This window comes from Zalophus californianus, chromosome X (genome assembly GCF_009762305.2).
Source record: "Zalophus californianus isolate mZalCal1 chromosome X, mZalCal1.pri.v2, whole genome shotgun sequence".
Lineage (NCBI taxonomy): Eukaryota > Metazoa > Chordata > Mammalia > Carnivora > Otariidae > Zalophus > Zalophus californianus.
The window spans coordinates 16,249,317-16,255,371 of NC_045612.1; positions in this window are offsets into that span (position 1 = coordinate 16,249,317).

Genomic DNA, 6,055 nt, shown 5'->3' on the forward strand with positions numbered 1-6,055 from the left:
CCTGAAGTGCAGTGAGTCAACGGGCAGGGCCCGGGGCCTGGGGCGTGGGGCTGCTCTAAACACCTGCCCCTCCAGCCAGCCCTTGCACAATTAAAGACCCCGAATATTTTTTATTGATGAGCTTGATGGGGCTATTGGTTTGATGACAATAATATAAATCAAGGAAAAGACCCTACATTTTCAAATACAATGAGAAGAAACTGACTGAACAGAACAAAACGTATGTTCTCGATCTTTTGCTCCCTCCAGCATCATTGCTACACCCTCTTTTGTGTCAGGAGAGAGGCTCCTGTGAAATCTCACCCTGCAAATCCGTAGGGTCTTTTCAGTTCTTTTTTTTTTTTTTTTTTGAATTCCTATGTAGTCAAATTTATTATGTTTTCCATTATCCGTTGTGCTTTTTGTTGCTCGTTTCTTTTTTAAATTTTATTATGTTATGTTTGTCACCATACAATACATCATTAGTTTTTGATGCGGTGATCCACGATCCACTGTTTTCGTATAACACCCAGTGCTCCATGCAGTACGTGCCCTCCTTAATGCCCGTCACCGGGCTGACGCATCCCCCCTCCCCGCTCCCCTCTAGAACCCTGTTTGTTTCCCGGAGTCCAGAGTCTCTCACGGTTCCTCTCTCCCTCCGATTTCTCCCCCTTCATTTCTCCCTTCCTTCTCCTAATGTCCTCCATGCTATTCCTCATGAGCCACAAATAGGTGAAACCACATGATAATTGACTTTCTCTGCTTGACTTCTTTCACTTAGCATCATCTCCTCCAGTCCCATCCATGTGGATGGGAAAAGTGGGTATTCATCCTTTCCGATGGATGGCTGAGTCATATCCCAGTGTATATATGGACCACATCTTCTTTATCCATTCGGCTGTTGAAGGGCGTCTCGGCTCTTTCCACACTTTGGCTCTTGTGGACATCGCTGCTCTGAACATTGGGGTGCATGTGGCCCTTCTTGTCACTACATCTGTGTCTTTGGGGTCAATACCCAGCAGTGCAATTGCTGGGTCATAGGGTAGCTCTATTTTTGAATTTTTGAGGCACCTCCACACTGTTTTCCAAAGTGGCTGTACCAACTTGCACTCCCACCAACAGTGTCAGAGGGGTCCCCTTCTCCACAACCTCTCCAACCTTTGTTGTTTCTTACCCTGTCCGTTTTTGCCATCCTCACTGGGGTAAGGTGGTATCTCAATGTGGTTTTGATTTGAATTTCCCTGATGGCTAGTGATGATGAACATTTTTTCATGTGTCTGTTAGCCCTATGTGGGTCTTCTTCAGAGAAGTGTCTTTTCACATCTTCTGCCCAGTTTTCGACTTGATTATTTGGTGTTTGGGGGTTGACTTTGAGAAGTTCTTTATAGATCTTGAATACCAGAAAGATTCTAATCATGCCCCCCCCATTGTCCCCTGTCGTCTACCAAACACATGAATACCATGGATGAGTACCGTTCTGGTGGGATGTTGCCGATTTAATTAAGATCTCAAGTCAGTTGACCCTGAGGTACAGAGAGAATGTGGGTGCGCCTGACCCACTCAGGGGAGTCCTTTTAAGGCTTTCCCCTACCAGGGAATGGAGGCGGAGGTCAGAGAGACTCAAAGCACAAGAAGCACGTGCCATGCAATGACGACTGTGAGGATCAAGCAGCGCTCCTAAGAAGATGAGGGGGTGGCTGGAGGAGTGTACGGCTCCTCCTGGCTGACAGCTGCAAGCAAATGGGGACCTTGTTCTCCCCCCTTCAGGAGTTAGACCCGCCAACAGCCTGAATGAGTCGAAGCGGATGATTCCAGAGCTTCTAGCTAAGCAAGCACCAGCCCAGCTGAGGCTTTCACTTGGGTTTGTGAGTCGTTCAGCAGAGATGCTACATGAGCCTTCCAGGTCTTTCAATGTGCAGAAGTGGGAGGCAATGATGTGTGGTGCTTTCAGCTGCTCCGCCTGTGATGGTTTTTTTGTGTATCAGTATAAAACCAGGACGGTGTTGCCGACTACCGCGAAGGAACGCCAGTCATCCAGGCCACAGGGGGTTGGCTTTTGTTCTCCAGCCACCTGTTATTAGGAGACTCCGCTGGAGGCCAATAGGTGCGGGAGCAGAGGACTTTCTCCTGTCCTAGGCCCCACTCGAAACTAGCGGGTTTTCAGGTTACTTGACAAAAGGCTCCTAATAGTACAACAAAGAGGAATACAGTACCGCCGAACCGCCGAGCCCCACTACTTTTTCTGTCCCTTATAATGGTAGGAAAGGGTAGCCGTCACACATTGTTGTTCAACATCACACGTGCTCCACACCACTCCTTTCACGTCTCTTCTCCAATTTCAACTTTTTTACACTGCGCTGGTATTAACGGAGAGTCGCTCTGCTTCTCTAGTGTTGTTATCTCCCAAGTGGAACGGAAGATCCATGAGAAGAGTGTCCAGTTCACTGTTCTTTCCCACCTAGACAAGCAGCTTCCACTTAGACAGTTTGTACCAGATATCAAATGAATTCTTTCTAATCCTCACAGCCAGCCTAGGAGGTTGATGGTGTCAGGAGCCTCGGTGTGCGGGAGGGGATGCGGAAAGACAAAGGGGTTAGGTCCATAGCCCCAGGTCATGAGCAAATAAGGGTGGACCTGGACCAAGCACTCTGAGCCAGGTCTGGCTAGAGCCAAGTTCTTTCCACTCCCCCAGGGCTGGCCCCGAACTCCACAGACTCTGGCTGCCCCTGGCCCACAGTCTGCCATTGGTCCTTATTCGGCGTCTGACCCTGGATCTGGAACGTTGTCTGCTCGCTCTCCCTCCCTGAGCGGAGCTGCCAGGGGAGGGAGGGCCTAGCTTTCAGCTGCCCCAGCCTCTGCGTCAGCTCCTCAGCCCCGAGGGCTCCCGGGAAGAGCTACCCTGTCAGACAGGGCTAAACTCCTGTCCCTCAGCGAATCCCTGGCCCAGAGGGGAGTCTGCTGTCTGTGTGTTCTCTAACTGAGATCACTGACCATCAGTGAATGACCCACTGTGCACTTTTCTCTGGCCCAGAGCCTGTAGCCTCCCTGAGGTCCGGGGCCGTGACTGTGTCCTACAGGCAGCACCAAGCCTGAGCAGAACCTTTCCAGAGCACCTCAAATGTGCCAGGGTGGGCTTTGGCTTCTTACGGTCCTGCTCACCTCAAGCGCACAGCCACCATATGAGGCAGAGGCCATGACCTCCCCTTAACACCTGAGGACACTGAGCCCCCAGAGAGCCTGTCCTTGCTCCAGGTCAGAGAGCTGGCTGGGAGCTGGAGCCAGAGTGAAAGCGGGTGTCCCTCACTCCATGGCCTGTGCTCTTGAGAACAGTGCAGCCCCATGCCCCTGCTTCACAAAAGGGAACCTGGATTCCTTCCTAAACTGAGATCCGAAGAGTAACAAGTGTCAGGACTTTGCGTTCCAAAGTGAAGACATTGTGAACCTTAAAAATCAAACTGTCGGGGCACCGAGGTGGCTCAGTCAGTTAAGCGTATGACTTTGCCTCAAGTCATGATCTCATGGTCCTGGGATTGAGCGGAGTTTGCCCCACCCTCACTGGGGAGTCTGCATCTCCTATCCATCTTCCCCTCTCCCTGCTCGTGCTCTCTGTCTCTCTCTCTCTCAAATAAATAAACTAAAACACAAAACAAAACAAAACAAAACACCTGTCAGTTAATTTGCCAAGAAGACGCATTTATTTGGGAATAGCAGAGAATTCCCTTCCAGGAAACACAAGCTACAGCGAAACCATCAGCAGGTCTAGAGAACAAAGAAGAAGAAGGCTCCTTTGTTGGAGCAGAGTGGGCATTCGGAAGGCTGTTCTACCCAAAAAGTCCACTGCAGTAAGCTGGAATTTGAAAGTATAGCGGCTTCTCATCGGCTGAGCTGTGAGCGTCCCTCATGGCCTGGGCTGTTGCTGGGGAGGAGGAAAATCTTTCTTCTCCTGCTGGGATAGTCAAGGAGCACCTGAAGGAGTTCGGACTTGCAAGGTACATTCCTCCCCTGGCTCCGCAATGGACAACCAGTGGTAGCGCATGAGAGCTCCCCCTACTGGCCTCCCTTGACTGCGATTTGGGGACATTATGCTTTCTTCCGTTTCCTAAAGTGCATGGCAAGACCCCCTTTCATGTCCAAGTACGGCAAGATTCCCTCCGTGGCTCAAGAGCAGCACAGAAGGCTTCTAGAAAAAGTTGTTTCTGCAGTCACTAGTGGGCTGTACAAAGTCGCCTTGGAACTGTTTTAAACAGTTTATTTTATTTTTTTTTAAAGATTTTCTTTATTTATTTGAGAGACAGAGAGAATGAGAGATAGAAAGCACGAGAGGGAAGAGGGTCAGAGGGAGAAGCAGACTCCCTGCTGAGCAGGAAGCCCGATGTGGGACTCGATCCCGAGACTCGAGGATCATGACCTGAGCCGAAGGCAGTCGCTTAACCAACTGAGCCACCCAGGCGCCCTGTTTTAAACAGTTTAATCGATTTTGAACAAGTTAACCTTTCAGCCAGGAAGGACTGACAAGTGCAATCACGGAAGGGGCAGTTGAGAAGATCCGTGCATGTGTCCAAGCACCCTCGGGACCCCCACCGCTCCCTCCATCTCTTCGTGCAGCCACCGCGGCCTCCTGCTTCCCGGCACAGGGCAGCCCGCGCCCCTTCGGGGCCTTTGCAGCTGGACTTCCCGCTGCCTCAATTCCCCTTCCCACGGCTCGCCACCCTTTCCCTCTCTCCTTAAGTACCGCCTCGTCAGAGAGGCGCTGTGTCAGCCCATGTAAAGTAAGACCCTCAGTAGTTGTTCCTCCCCTTGTCTGGCAGAGCGCTAAGACGTGCACACAAGGCGTCCGCCCCCTGCTTCCGCGTGGGTTCTGCGTGGGGAGGGACTGCCACCTGTCGCCCGTGCTCACTCCCCTCTCCTCCACACTCCTGGAACCCTGACTTGGAGTGGCCATGGGAGGCCTCGTTCACAGGGAGTTTTCACCCTATGCAGGCACTGCTGATACTAGTTTCCTTCCCCCAGCAAGAAGGGAAAGAGTATAAATGACTTACAGTCGGATACACTGGAGTGATACTTAGTATAATATGTAGCCCATACGAGGAGGCGCTTCTGGGTGGGTGGAGGCAGGGCCTGTGAAAATCCACTCCAGCATACAAGCAATGAGAACACGGGCAAACTCTGTCCAGATAAATGCTTTCGGGACCGGGCGAATTAACCCAAGCCTGGCAACAACCGGAAGAGCGTTCCGTCCAGAAGGACGGCTCCATCCCAGTAGGGACGGTGAGCTCTGGGCTGTGGTGACGAGCACTGTTCCCACCGCCCTCTCCTCAGCTCCGTGGTGGCCCTGAAACCAAGGACCTCAGGGGCACGGTAGCTCTGAACCCCAGCGACCTGTCAGCCGCTGGAGGGGACTAAAGTGATTGCAGCTCCCCACAACTCTCTCTTCCCAGACAGTTGTCACGATTTGACGTGCCTGGTGACTCCCTGGAAAGCACCACGCCCGGGGCTCGTCCATCACTGAACGGTCTAGAGCTCGCTCTGTGGGCACAGCCCTGTTCCCCATTTTAAGGTGCCAGTCAGGACCCCTGTAAGGGGGCTTGAATAGAAGGGATGACGGTGCGCAATCCTGTCTTGCTTTCATTTTATGTGCAAGAAATCCTTCCTCTGTTTCCCTTCCAAGAATACCCGGCAAAGCACCTAGGTGTAGACAAACTTTTACCAAATGCTCTTAAGTGTTGCAGGGCTTAGGGTGATCAAAGAATCCTCCTCTGTTTCTGTTAAAATACTGGGCCAGTTTTCGCTTTATCCACTCTCAGCTTCAAACTCAACCCTTTCACCTATTATGAGTAAAAAAAATCCTGGTTCCCAGGAATGTGTTTTCCTGTGGCTTGTGTGACCGAGTTCTGCCTGTAGGGGGCGCGTGAGACGTGGCAGGAGAAGACTTGCTTCCTGGTCCTGGGCAGCGGGCACAGCAGGCTCCTGGGGGGCATGAGGCTTCTCCAGCACCAGGCTCCCCACCGCACGCAGCTTCTCGGGGACCAGGCTGCTGCAGGGCAGCGTGGCCAGCAACACCCCAAGTCCCGCAGCT